This window comes from Musa acuminata, chromosome BXJ2-9, assembly GCF_036884655.1.
Source record: "Musa acuminata AAA Group cultivar baxijiao chromosome BXJ2-9, Cavendish_Baxijiao_AAA, whole genome shotgun sequence".
NCBI lineage: Eukaryota > Viridiplantae > Streptophyta > Magnoliopsida > Zingiberales > Musaceae > Musa > Musa acuminata.
This window is the reverse complement of record NC_088346.1, coordinates 19,286,643-19,302,126: the sequence shown is the minus strand read 5'-3', so window position 1 is coordinate 19,302,126 and position 15,484 is coordinate 19,286,643.

Genomic DNA, 15,484 nt, shown 5'->3' with positions numbered 1-15,484 from the left:
GAAGATAGTGCCACGACGGTGAGACTCCTTGGGGCATTGTTTTGGCTTCTTATTAGGCCCAACATAGTTCTTACATGGGCCTTGCTGGCCCTTAATTGGGTTGGCCCAAATCCAAGCCCAATTATGTGCTAACTATGAAATCCTAAGACGTTTGCTAAGCAAAACAAGTCCCTATGTCTATTCTTCTAGCGAGCTTCCGACGAACTTCCGATGATCTCTCGGTAATATTCCGGCGGACTCCCGACAAGCTCCTGGACTTCACGATGATCTTCTTGGCAAGTTCTGATGAGCTTCTATAGCAAGCTCCAAGACTTCTCAACTGGTTCCTCCAGAACTTCCGACGAATGTCTAGACTTCCGACGAACTCTCAAACTCCCAATGTGATCTCGATCTTGACTCCAGGACTTCATTTTGCTTCATGCCTTGCTATCATAGTTAATCCTACACATATAAAAATATACTTCGATCTAGATAATTAATCCTAAGCAATTAATCAATTTGTCCGGCATGTCATTGGTCCCTCGACGCTTCGTCTGATTCTTTGGCGCATCGTCCTTTCCTATGGCCTATTGCCCAATTAGCTAGTTGGCTCCGCAACTCCGATATCCTTAGCACAATGTCCGCTCTTCTTAGTCCGATACTCGAATCCACGGCCCGAAGCCTTCTATCGATACGTCGACCGATCCATCGGCCCGATGTCCAATCTTCTTACAAGTTCCTCTGGCCCAACATGATTTTTTCTTTTTTAATTATCTCATCCTGATCAAAGCATCCTGCATCACTCAAAACATAAATTAAAACATAAACACATATTGATTGGTTTCATTATCAAAATATGAGATTCAACAATCTCTCTCTTTTTTATGATGACAACCAATCGACGACAGAGTTAACCTTAACTCCCAGAGTTTAAACAAACTCTCCCTATCAATATGCCATTTGATAGAGACTCTTGGATTCAAAAATTCAAGCAAACATGTCATGATAAAATCATGCATGACTTCAACATACTTCTCCCCCTTTGTTATTAACAAAAAGGAGAAGTTCCAACTATCATGTGTTTGGAATACAAGTTCAAATCATTGCATGAAAAATATACTATCAAGTTTTATCATCATGCAATTTTACTATCATCATATATATGCAAGTTAGTAAGATAGCAATTTCTACATCATGCAAGCTAGCAAATTAGAGATATTCAAGAAAGCAACACTTGCTTCTTGAAATATGCAAGTTGCAAGTTAGCAATTTTTTGCTTCATTTGCAATGTTTGAGCTAGTTATTTTGCTTCCGTTGCAAAGTACAAGTTAGCATGTTTTGCATCTTAAGATAGGCAAGATTACACTTTTGGTATGCAAATTTATAGCATGCAAGCTATTAACTTTTTTTTAAAAAAAAAAGTTGGCAAAATTTTACATCTTTTGAGATGTGTAAGATGGACTATTTTTCCTCTTTTTGAAATATGTAACTTGGCAAACATTGCTTCTTTTGATATTTGCAAGATAGCATATTTTTGTATTTTTTTGAGATTTCAAGCTAGCAATTCTCGGTGATGTTCAAGATAGTAATTTCTTCTCTTTTGAGAAGTGTAACTTTTGCTTTCTTCTTGAATTGTACAAGCTAGCTATCTCGCCCATTGTCATTATCAAAAAGAAGGGAAAACCCTTTACATTAATTTCTAAATCATGACAAAGATAAGTATCAATCTTATTTGTGCATCATTATATTTTCAAATTAAAACATGCATAATTTCAAAACCACACATTTAATTTTTCATGCATGATACAAATAAATCAATCATCACTATGGGCATATCATACATGATATTCAAGCATTCATGATACATCATTTTGGCAACAAATCACAGCATTTCAAATCATGGTGGTATCTAAATATCAAATTATATCCTACCATGCATGATAAAAAATTCTCCCCATTTTATCATTGTTTACATCAAAATAAATTCATGAATATTTCATGCATTCATATCATCACATAAGGAATATCAAGAAGAAAATAATTGGGTGATGAGATAAACATTTCATGAATACAAGGAATTTCATAAAAATCATATAATGAAAAATTAGAACATGTGAATACCAAAAGGCATGATTTCTTTTTGAAAAACCTCCTCATAAATAATAATAAAAAAATCATGATTCATAATAAATCTTAATTTGTAAATATCATAGAATTAAGATCATGATTTGGATAAAATTCATTTAAATTCAAATTATCCAAATCATCAAAATAAAAAGCATAAGTATTGCATGCATTATCAAAATTGGTTTCATAAAGCATTTTCCATCAAGATCATTTTGTTTGTTGTAGCTATGCATTTTTCTTTTTAAGTGAGTCAACTTTTCATACTTAGTTTTCTATACAAAAGCCATGCATCATCATTAAGCATGATATCATATTTTCAATCAAAATCATTTTGTTTGTTTGTCACAAAATATACATTATTTATGATTATTTTTAAAATCATTAGAAAGGTAAGCATGATCCAATTTTATTTTTGCATTTTCATTAAACATGCAATTTTCATTATCATTTTCAAAATTACTAGCATGATCATAATTTTTGTATTTTTATTTTTAAATATATAATTTTCAAGAAAAAATATTTCTAAGCTAAAAAATTCATCATGAAAAGCATCATGTAATTTCGAAATAAATTAAGGGGGTTTCGATTACCTCCTCGTCGAATGTCATTAAGGCATAGTTTGCCACCTCGCCTTTCTTAATTTTCTTCTCATCTTCGGAGAAATTCGATTCTTCCCAAATTTTATTCTTCTTCTTGTGTTCAAAGCAAGTAGTTATGTTCTTTTTGGTTTTAAATTTTTGTTTCATAATTTTTATTGAAAGTTCAAGTTCACCATCACTTGAGCTTATGCTCGAGTGGTCTTCAAATGTTCTAAGTTCAAAATCCTTTCTGTCCTTTGGAAGGTAGTTCTTAAGTTCTTTACGTATATTGCACGTTATTTCATAGGTCATCGAGAACCCTATAAGTTCTTCGATTGGAAATTGGTTCAAGTTTTACGATTCTTGAATAGCCATTATTTTTGAATCTCAACTCTTATTAGGAGAACGCAAAATCTTGTTTATAAGTTCAAAATCCGAAAAAAATTTGCCAAGAGCTTTTAAATCATTGAAGACATCCATAAAACGGGTGTACATGTCAACAATGATATCGCTTGGCTTCATTCAAAAAAGGTCGAAATCATGTATTAAAAAATTAATTTTTAAATTTTTAACTTTGTTAGTTCCTTCATGTGTCATTTCAAGAGTGCGGCAAATATCGAAAGCCATTTTGCATAAAGAAACCCAATTAAACTCCATTTTATCTAAGGCGCAAAATAGAGCGTTCATTATTGAATCTCATATTTTGATGATGAAACCAATTGATAATTGTGTTGATGTTTTAATCTGCATTTTGAGTGATGCAGGATGCTTCGATTAGGATGAGATAATTAAAGTAAGAAAAAATTATGTTATGCCGGAGGAGAACATATCAGAAGATTGGACATCGGGCCGAAGGAACAATCGAGTATCTGTTAGGATCAAGAGCACTAAGAGGGGGGGGGGGGGGTGAATTAGTGCAGCGGAAAACCTTCAGCGATTACAATCGAAAACTGCTTTCGTTCGAAAGAAGTGATTTTGGTAAGAAAGCCAATTCATAAATCACTTCAACTTTTGACTAGGAGAGATGCAACAAAGATATGAACGATGTTTGCAGTTATGATGGAAATCAAAATATAAGCGCAAACTGAAATAAGACGTTCGTACGATAAACGCGATTTCGGTATAAAAGCTGATTCGTAAACCACTTTAATTTAAGATAAGGCGAGATGCAGTTAAAGCAAAGATATAAAGTTAGTTTGCAGTTATAATGAAAATCCGAACGTAAGCGCAAACAGAAATACGACGTTCGTACGATAAAACTGATTTGTGTCTTAAACCTCGATTCGGAAAGCACTAAACTTTGAAACACGTTCGTAAAAACATAGAAGGCAGTAAGCTATTGAGGAGGTTTACAGTAAAGATAAGATGCTTAAAGTAAATGCAACCCGAGATTTAGAGTGGTTCGGTCAATCTTGACCTACTCCATTTTTGGCTTCCTCCACCGACGAGGTCACCGACGTCAACTAGAGGCCTTCCTTCAATAGGCGTAGGCCAACCACCCTTTTACAGTTTCACTCCTTTTGACTGGCTTAGGAGACAACCCTTACAGAATTTTCTCTCCTCTCTTTATAACTCAGAACTTGGAAGAAAAGAGGGAGAAGAACTTTTGCCCTTTACAACAATTTTGAGCTCTAAGAATCACAGAAAAAGATCAAGATTTCGGTGTAAGTTCATGTTCTTTCAGTGCTGAATGGGTGGGGTATTTATAGGCCCCAACCCAGTTCAAATTTGGAGCTCAAAACTGTCAATTCCTGGAATTCCAGGATCAGGCGGTTCCACCTCCTGACTGGAGCGATTGCACCACCTAGCAGAGCTTGAAGACTAAGCCTCTGGGCGGTGCTACCTCCTGTCAGGGGTGGTTGCACCTCCTACCAGAGCTCGAAGACCGAGCTCAGGCGGTTGCGCCTCCTGACTGAGGCGGTTGCATCGCTTGGCAGAGCTCAATGCCACCTCCTATCAAGGGAGGTTGCACCGCCCAGTCTCGCTCGGAGACTGAGCCCCAGGCGGTCCCATCGCTTGGCTGGAGCGGTTGCACCTCCCAGTCTCGCTCGGAGACTGAGCCCAAGCGGTGCAACCTCTTGCCTTTGGCGGTTCAACCACCTGGCAGAAATCAAGGTCCGAATGGGTTGATCCATTCGGCCCAATTTGGGATTTTCAGGGGCCCAATTGCCCCAAGATTAAGTTAATGGGATCACTTCCCATTTCTAACTTAATCAATGTGCTAACTATGATTTTTCCTAAGACATTTACTGTAACTTGCTCCGGTGCATCAATCGCTTCTTCCGGCAAACTTCCGTCGATCATCCTTTGAACCCTCGGTGATGCTCCTGCAGACTTCCGGCAAACTCTTGGACTTGTGACGATTCACTTGGCGAGTTCCGACGAGCTTCTTTGGCAAGCTTATGGACTTCTCGGATTTGTTCCCGCAGAACCTCCGACGACTGTCCGAACTTCCGTCGAACTCCCAACGTGATCATTGTCTTGACTCCTGCTGCATGTCTCACTTTCATCGTAGTTAATCCTGCACACTTATCTCAACATATAGATTAGATAACAAATGACAATTGACTTCATCATCAAAATCCAAGATTCAACAATCTCCCCCTTTTTAATGATGACAATCAATTGATAATGGAGTTAACCTTAACTCCCTCTATCTATATGTCATACTTGAGATAAGTCATTCTTGAATTCAAGACCTAATAATTCAAGAGATATATTGATAAGTTAAATTCATTTGTACTTATCAATACTCCCATCATGATTCCCATCATGATGTATCTCTCTGATGATGATGTCAAGGCTTGACATTCATTTTCAAATTTTACATAACAAGTTTGAATGATGGTAATTGTAGCAATTCATCATATTGTAAGATATCGACATGTAAAGCTGTGAAGTAAGATTTTGATATCATTACATGATGTACATATTTCAAATATTTTTAGCAAGTATTGCATTTCATCATATGGTAAGATATCAACTCATAGAATTACGATGCAAGTTTTTTGTTTGATATCTTGACGCGATATAAACAAGGTATAATGCAAATTAATCATAGCATCTGTTTATATATCTCTTGGTGATGCAAGCATGGCATAATCATAGCAATAGTGTTTATAGCATCAATTCATATATTTCTCCCACTTTGTCATCAACAAAAAGCATGGTAGTTGTGATACCAGGAGAACAATATAAGCAAATTATCAAGCATATAAAGGAAGGCATGATACGTAGATTGCTTTGAATACTTCTTCCTCTTTTCTGTTATAATCCTTTTTGCATGAAGGAGGAAAGCCATTTGTGATACCAACTATTTGTGAGTTTACTTTGAGTCAAGATATGTGTTTGAAATAGCTTTTTGCAAGTAAAAATACTATCATCCATATTTCAAGATGGAATCATATCATCAAATCCATTTCAGAAAATAATTTTCATAAGAGTGTATGAGAAAATTTGATTTTTAGCATTCCAATTGTTAAGCGAATCCGAAAATGAAATGAACACTTTCATGCATTCGGACAAGACTATGTTACAGATTTTCAAATACAATCATGAAGACAAAACATTTCAACACATGTTATTTAGGCATGTAATGGCAATCAAGTGATTTGATCATTCAATAAAGTCTGAAAAATAATTTTAACTAGTTTATCTATTCGAACACATCAACATTCCTAATTCTCTTCTTATGAAATCAAATTGTTCTTCACTTAGAGGTTTTGTAAAAATATCAGCTAGTTGATGTTTAGTGTTAATATCATGGCAATGTCATGACTTATCAACTGCATTGGTATATCACTTTCTCAAATTATATTTATCATGGAAATCAAGGCACAAGGTTTTCAAAACATTTAGTTTCAATGTAAAATCCGAGATAAACAACGAGAGATGTTTAAAACTCTGCATATGCTCAAAAAATATATCAGGTAACCATATCAAGGATCAAGGCAAAGCCCATCATGGTTAGTAACATAAGGAGTTTACAATAACAACAGATGATTGTGTTCACACAAGCTCATTCATGAGGTGGAAAATTAAAGTACCTAAACAAAGAGTCAAATTGTCGATGAATTTGCTGCAGCTCAGATAGGATTTGATATTGTCGATGTTCAAGCCGTTCTTGTCTTTGTTCGAATCGGTCCATCCGAATCCCAATATCTTCGACAGATGATGTATGAGTTTGCTCAAATGGATGTGTTTCCTCAAAGGGACAGATCGGAGGAGATTGGGTACCCCTAAAGACTAGTGTTTCCAGTTCTGGTTTAGGTTGAGGGGGATCGGTTCTTCTTGGCATTCTAACCCAGTTACCGTTTCTATAAAAACATCTTAATCGGTAAAGTAGATTTTGTTAGGATCGAGAGCACTAAGAGGGGGGGGGTGAATTAGTGCAGCGAAAAACTTTCTACGATTAAAATTGAAAGTTGCGTTCGAACGATAAAAATAACTTCTGTATGAAAGTTGATACTAAGCAAGGTTAAGGTCAAACTATGCAGGCAGTTTGCAGCTATGATGAAAACCAGAATATCGGCACAAACTGAAATCCGACGTTCGTACGAAGAAACTGATTTACGTCTAAATGCTGATTCGTAAATCACTTGATTAGATAAGACATAGTTTAAGCAGGAGTATAAAGGCAGTGTGCAGTTATGGTAAAGCTCAAAATGTAAACGCAATCTGCAATATGATGATCATACGAAAAAGCAGATTTACGTCTAAACGAAGATTTATGTCTAAACGCAGATTTACGTCTAGACGCATATGTACGTCTGAACCTTGAAATTCGTTCGTAAAATCGCAGAGGGCAGTAAGCTATTGAGAAGTTTGCAGTGAAGGTAAAATGCTCAAAGGAAATGCAAACCGAGATTTAGAGTGGTTCGGTCAATCTTGACCTACTCCACTTTTGGCTTCCTCCACCGACGAGGTCACCGACGTCAACTAGAGGCCTTCCTTCAATAGGCGAAGGCCAACCACCCTCTTACAGATTCACTCCTTTTGACGGGCTTAGGAGACAACCCTTACAGAAGTTTTCTCTCCTCTCTTTACAACTCAAACTTTGAAGAACAGAAAGAGGAGAACTAGCAGTTTTGAGCTCTAAGAACCACAGAAAGATAGCAAGATTTCGAGTGTGTGTTATGTGCTTTCAGTGCTGAATGGGTGGGGTATTTATAGGCCCCAACCCAATTCAAATTTGGAGCTCAAATATGTTAATTCCCGGAATTCCGGGATCAGGCGGTTGCATCGCTTGGCAGAGCTCGAAGACTGAGCCTTTGGGCGGTGCCACCTCTGTCAGGGGCGGTTGCACCTCTCTGCCAGAGCTCGAAGACCGAGCTCAGGTGGTTGCACCGCCTGACTGGAGAGGTTGCTCCGCTTGGCAGAGCTCGAAACTTGAGCTCTAGCGGTGCTAGCTCTTGACAGAAGAGGTTGCGCCGCCCAGTCTCGCTCGGAGACTGAGCTCGGGGCGGTGCCACCTCTTGGCTGGGGCGGTTGCACCGCCCAGTCTCGCTGGGAGACATAGCCTGGGCGGTGCTACCTCCCTGCCTGGGCGGTTGCACCTCCCACAGCAACCTAGGTCCGAATGGGTTGATCCATTCGGCCCAATTTGAGTTCTTCAGGGGCCCAATTGCCCCAAGACTAAGCTAATGGGATCATCTCCCATTTCTAACTTAATCAATGTGCTAACTATGATTATTTCCTAAGACAAATTCTGCAGCTTGCTCCGGTGCGTCAATTGCTTCTTCCGGCGAGTTTCCGGCGAACTTCCGTCGATCATCCAACGAACCCTCGGTGATGCTCCTGTGGACTTCCGGCAAACTCCTGGACTTGCGACGATCCCCTTGGCAAGTTCCGATGAGCTCCTTTGGCAAGCTTTTGGACTTCTCGGATTTGTTTCCGCAGAACCTCCAACGATTGTCCGAACTTCCGTCGAGCTCTCGAACTCCCAACGTGATCATTGTCTTGACTCCGGCGCAACTCCTGCTGCATGTTTTTCTTCCATCGTAGTTAATCCTGCAAACTCAAAACAAAAACTTCGATCGAGACAATTAAACCTAAGCAATTAACCAAGTTGTCCGGCATGTCATTGGTCCCTCGATGCTTCGTCCGATTCTTCAGCGCATCGTCCTCTCCTACAGCCTATTGCCCAATCGGCCAGTTGACTTCGCAACTCCGATATCCTTGGCACAATACCCGCTCTTCTTGGCCCGATGCTCGAGTCCACGGCCCGAAGCCTTCTATCGATACGTCGACCGATCCACCGACCCGACGTCCAATCTTCTGACATGTTCCTCCGGCACAACATGATTTTCCTGCTTTAATTGTCTCATCTTGATCGAAGCATCCTGCGTCACTCAAAACGCAGATTAAATCACAAACATATATTAAGTAGTTTCATCATCGAAATACGAGATTCAACAATCTTCCCCTTTTTTATGATGACAACTACTTGATGATGGAGTTAACCTTAACTCTCGAAGTTTAAACAAACTCCCCCTATCAATATTCCATATTGATAGAAACTCTTAGATTCAAAAATCTAAGCAACATGTCATCATAAACGGAGTTAACCTTAACTCCCAGAGTTTAAACAAACTCCCCCTATTAATATGTCATATTGATAGAAACTCTTGGATTCAAAAATCCAAGCAACATGTCATCATAAACTTATGCATAACATGTCATGTCATCAACATACTTCTCCCCCTTTGTCATCAACAAAAAGGAGAAGTACCACAATCAAGTGTTTGTGATGTAAGTTTAACTCATTGCATGAAAAACATAATATCTATTGTTACCATCATGCAAGTTTGCTATTATCAAATGGTAAGATATCAATATGTAAAATTACGATTCAAGTTATTGATATCTTAACATGATATGACATTCATAGCACCTATTCATATGAATGCTGCTTTTGATATCTCATCATAATATGGCATTCATGACATCTATTCATATTCTTCAAATATGGCACTCATAGTATCAATTTATATATTTCTCCCCCTTTGTCAGCAACAACAAGGAGAACGATATAAGCAAATTTTAAATATAAGTGCGATGCCATAAGTTGGTTCATGTCATTTTCCAACAGTGAGTGATAGGATACCAATTATGCAAACATCTCGAGGAAAACATGACATGGAGATAGCTTTTATTGCTTCTTCCTTTTTATTTGTTATCTTTTTACATGAAGGAGGAAAGCCATATGTGAAGTTCAAATCGATAAGATATTAAAGCACACTTCATTTTTGTAAGGATTAAGATATGTAAGTGAGTCAAATCCTTGTATGTAAAAATATCTTCCTTTTATAAGAGGGAATCATCAAATATGTTTCTCGAAAAATATTTTTCACATGATAAGTGTATTTGCTAGATGATTCCATATGTCAAAAATCAATGATGTGAATTAAACTTGATATGACATATGCTTGTTAAGTTCGAAAGAGGATAATGTATCAAGAAAATCCAATTGTTAGGATCAAGAAAATCCAAAAATGAAATTTGACACTTTCATACATTCGGATAGGGTTTTACTAGAGATTACAATCATGAAGGTAAAACATACTTATTATCATGGAAATTTTTATATTCAAGCACATAATTTCCAACATGTAATCATGGCAAGTAATTGTGTAAAATCATTATGGCAATCAAGTGATTTGATCATTCAATCAAAAAAGTCCGAAAAATAATTTTAACACGTTTAATCATTCGGACATATTTTTGTCATAGTTTTTCAAATATAATCATAAAGATAAGGCATGCTCATCATCATGGTAGTATGATAGCAAGTTTACCATATACAAGCTAGCAAAAAATTTCTACATTTTAAGGCCCGCAAGCTAGCAATTTTGAGATGTTCAAGAAAGCAACTCTTGCTTCTTTAAATTGAAGTTTTGCTAGATGTGCAAGTTAACTTTTTGCTTCTTGAGATAGACAAGATAGCATTCCTTGGTAATGTTCAATATAGCTAAGTTCTACATCATGCAAGCTAGTGAATTTTATAACATTTTAGAACATGCATAATCACCAAAGCATCATAAATTTTAATGATGTGCAAAATTACAAATTTTGCATGACTGCATTTGTGTGTCTTGAGATTTGCAAGATAGCACTTTTTGGTGATGTTCAAGATAGCAATTTCTTCTCTTTTGAGAAGTGCAATTTTTGCTTTCTTCTTGAATTGTGCAAGCTAGCTATCTCCCCTTTTGTCATTGTCAAAAAGAAGGGAAAAACCTTTTACATCAATTTTTAAATCATGACAAAGGTTAGTATCAATCTCATTTGTGCATCATTATATTTTCAAATTAAAACATGCACATTTTCAAAACATATAAACTCATTATTATATGCATGATTCCAAATCATCATTCATATTATTTTAATCATTGTTTCACTCATCACTATAGCTTATCATGCATAATATGTAAAACCATCTAACATGATATAAACATTTATTTATTTAATTTTTTTAAGCATTCATGATACACATCATACATTATCATAATAAAAAGCATATGCATCATTCCAAATCATAAATATTTCAAATCATCATGGTATTAATTTGTCACATTGCATCCTACCATGCATGATCGAAACTTCTCATTTGCATACATCAAAATAAATTCATGAATATCTCATGCATTCATATCATCACTTGAGGAATATTGAAAAGAAATAATTGGGTGATGAGATAAATATTTCATGAATACAAAGAATTGCATAAAAATCATATCATGAATACAAGGAATACAAGTCACAATCAAGAGAAAAATCATCATTCATTTTCAATTCATTCAATTTGATAAATCAAGATCATGATTTTGATAAAACTCATTTCAAATTTAAATCATCAAAATCATTTTTATGGCACACAAAATTTATAACATAAATAGATTCATGATTTCATTGATAATATATTTTCCCCCTTTTTAAGTGTTTCATTTTAAGTGATCGATTTCATGTTAGCATGCCTTTTCATTTATGAAAACATGCATCAATTTTTTAAAGCCACTGTTATTATCATGAAAATCGATAATCCATAAATATCAAGAATCATCATAATTTCAAAAATATATACTCATTAATCATAACTTCAAATTAAACATGATTTCATATGCTCAAAATCGAGAATTAACAATGGAAATCAACATGATACACATTATTACTTCTCAACCACATATAGCATGATTTCATAAGGTATTTTTAATCAAAATCATTTTGTTTATCATAAACATGCAATTTTCATGATTATTTTCAAAATTACTAGAATGATAAGCATGATTCCTAATTTTTTGTATTTTCATTATAAAATTATTAAACATGCAATTTTTAAGAAAATTAAATAAAAAAGAAAAATGCATTATGAAAAGCATTATGTAATTTCAAAGTAAATTAAAGACATTTTGATTACCTCAGCGTCGAAAGGCGTAAAGGCGTAGTTTGCCACCTTGCCTTTGTTGATTTTCTCCTCATCTTCGGAGGAGCTCGATTCATCCCAATTTTTTTTCTTCTTCTTGCGTTCAAAGCAAGTAGTTCCGTTCTTTTTACTTTTTAATTTTTGTTTCATTTGTAGTTTAAGTTCACCATCACTTGAGCTTATGCTCGAGTGGTCTTCAAATGTTCTATGTCCCAAATCCTTCCTGTTCTTTGGAAGGTGGTTCTCAAGTTCTTCACGTGCATTGCACGTCATTTCATATGTGATCAATGAACCAATTAGTTCTTCAAGTGGAAAAATATTTAAATTTTTTGTTTCTTGTAAAGCCGTTACTTTTGAATCCCACTTCTTAGAAAGAGAACGCAAAATCTTGTTCACAAGTTCAGAATTTGAAAAACATTTGCCAAGAGCTCTTAAACCATTGACGACATCCGTAAAACGGGTGTACATGTCACCAATGGTTTTGCTTGGCTTCATTTGAAAGAGCTCGAAATCATGCAGAAAAATATTAACTTTCGAGTCTTTGACTCTACTAGTTCCCTCATGCGTGATTTCAAGAGTGCACCAAATATCGAAAGTCGTTTCGCACAAAGAAACCCGATTGAACTCATTTTTGTCTAAAGCACAAAATAAGGCATTCATAGCCTTTGCGTTTAAAGAAAAATGCTTCTTCTCTAAATCCGACCATTTGATCATAGGAAGAGAAGACTTTGAAAAACCGTTTTCGATAAGATTCCAAAGTTCAACATCCAAAGAAATAAGAAAGATCCTCATTCGAGTCTTTCAATAGGTGTAGTCAAATCTGTTAAACAACGGTGGACGAAAAATCGAAAAGCCCTCTTGAAAGCCATGAAGAGCCATTTCTCTCGGGTGTAAGTCCGAAATGAGAAACACTGGGCTCTAATACCAATTGTTAGAATCGAGAGCACTAAGAGGGGGGGGGGGGGTGAATTAGGGCAGCGGAAAACTTTCTGCGATTAAAATCGAAAGCTGTGTTCGAACGATAAAAACAACTTCTGTATGAAAGTTGATACTAAGCAAGGTTAAGGTCAAACTATGCAGGCAGTTTGCAGCTATGATGAAAATCAAAATATCAGCGCAAATTGAAATCCGACGTTCGTACGAAGAAACTGATTTACGTCTAAATGCTGATTCGTAAATCACTTGATTAGATAAGAAGCAGTTTAAGCAGGAGTATAAAGGTAGTGTGCAGTTATGGTAAAGCTCAAAATGTAAACGCAATCTGCAATATGATGATCATACGAAAAAGCAGATTTACGTCTAAACGCATATTTACGTATAGACGCATATTTACGTCTGAACCTTGAAATTCGTTCGTAAAATCGCAGAGGGTAGTAAGCTATTGAGAAGTTTGCAGTGAAGGTAAAATGCTCAAAGGAAATGCAAACCGAGATTTAGAGTGGTTCGGTCAATCTTGAGCTACTCCACTTTTGGCTTCCTCCACCGACGAGGTCACCGACGTCAACTAGAGGCCTTCCTTCAAAAGGCAAAGGCCAACCACCCTCTTATAGATTCACTCCTTTTGACGGGCTTAGGAGACAACCCTTACAGAAGTTTTCTCTCCTCTCTTTACAACTCAAACTTTGAAGAACAGAAAGAGGAGAACTAGCAGTTTTGAGCTCTAAGAACCACAAAAAGATAGCAAGATTTCGAGTGTGTGTTCTGTGCTTTCAGTGCTGAATGGGTGGGGTATTTATAGGCCCCAACCCAGTTCAAATTTGGAGCTCAAATCTGTCAATTCCCGAAATTCCGAGATCAGGCGGTTGCACCTCCTGACTGGGGCGGTTGCACCGCCTGGCAAAGCTTGAAGACTGAGCCTTTAGGCGGTGCCACCTCTGTCAGGGGCGGTTGCACCTCTCTGCCAGAGCTCGAAGACCGAGCTCAGGCAGTTGCACTGCCTGACTGGAGATGTTGCACTGCCTGGCAGAGCTCGAAACTTGAGCTCTAGCAGTGCTACCTCTTGACAAAAGAGGTTGCACCGCCCAGTCTCGCTCGGAGACTGAGCCCGGGGTGGTGCCACCTCTTGGCTGGGGCGGTTGCACCGCCCAGTCTCGCTGGGAGACAAAGCTTGGGCGGTGCTACCTCCCTGCCTGGGCGGTTGCACCTCCCACAGCAACCTAGGTCCGAATGGGTTGATCCATTCGACCCAATTTGAGTTCTTCAGGGGCCCATTTGCCCCAAGATTAAGCTAATGGGATCACCTCCCATTTCTAACTTAATCAATGTGCTAACTATGATTATTTCCTAATACAAATTCTGTAGCTTGCTCCGGTGCGTCAATCGCTTCTTCCAGCGAGTTTTCGGTGAACTTCCGTCGATCATCCGATGAACCCTCGGTGATGCTCCTGTGGACTTCTGGCAAACTCCTGGACTTGCGAAAATCCACTTGGCAAGTTCCGATGAGCTCCTTTGGCAAGCTTTTGGACTTCTCGGATTTGTTCCTGCAGAACCTCCTATGACTGTCCGAACTTCCGTCGAGCTCTCGAACTCCCAACGTGATCATTGTCTTGACTCCGACGCAACTCCTACTGCATGTCTTTCTTCCATCGTAGTTAATCCTGCACACTCAAAACAAAAACTTCGATTGAGACAATTAATCCTAAGCAATTAACCAAGTTGTCCAGCATGTCATTGGTCCCTCGATGCTTCGTCCGATTCTTCGGCGCATCATCCTCTCTTGCAGCCTATTGCCCAATCGGCCAGTTGACTTTTCAACTCCGATATCCTTGGCCCAATACCCGTTCTTGTTGGCCCGATGCTCGAGTCCACGGCCCGAAGCCTTCTATCGATACGTCGACCGATCCACCGGCCCGACGTCCAATCTTCTGACATGTTCCTCCGGCACAACATGATTTTCCTGCTTTAGTTGTCTCATCCTGATCAAAGCATCCTACGTCACTCAAAACACAGATTAAATCACAAACATATATTAAGTAGTTTCATCATCAAAATACGAGATTCAACAGATTTTTATTTATTATGCTAAATATATCTACTTTTATTACTTCTTCTTCCGGTGGTATTAGAATATCGTAGGCTTTCATTATTCTAGTGATTATACCACCATATGGGAGCATCATGTCTTTCTTAGATAGTTCTAACATGTTTTGTTGGATAAGATAACCAAGATAGATGTCATGTCCTTTTATGATCAAATACATAGTTCCTAATTCTAATTGGCTTACTTCATCATGATGGTATTATTTAGGGAGAATGATGCTAGTTAGGATATGATGAAGTACCTTAGTGTTTAAAGGCAGTAGATGTTCACAACTTTTAGGAACAAATGCTAAGTTGGGATTGGCAAAAATTATTCCTAAGGCTTCAACATATGTTGTTCCAA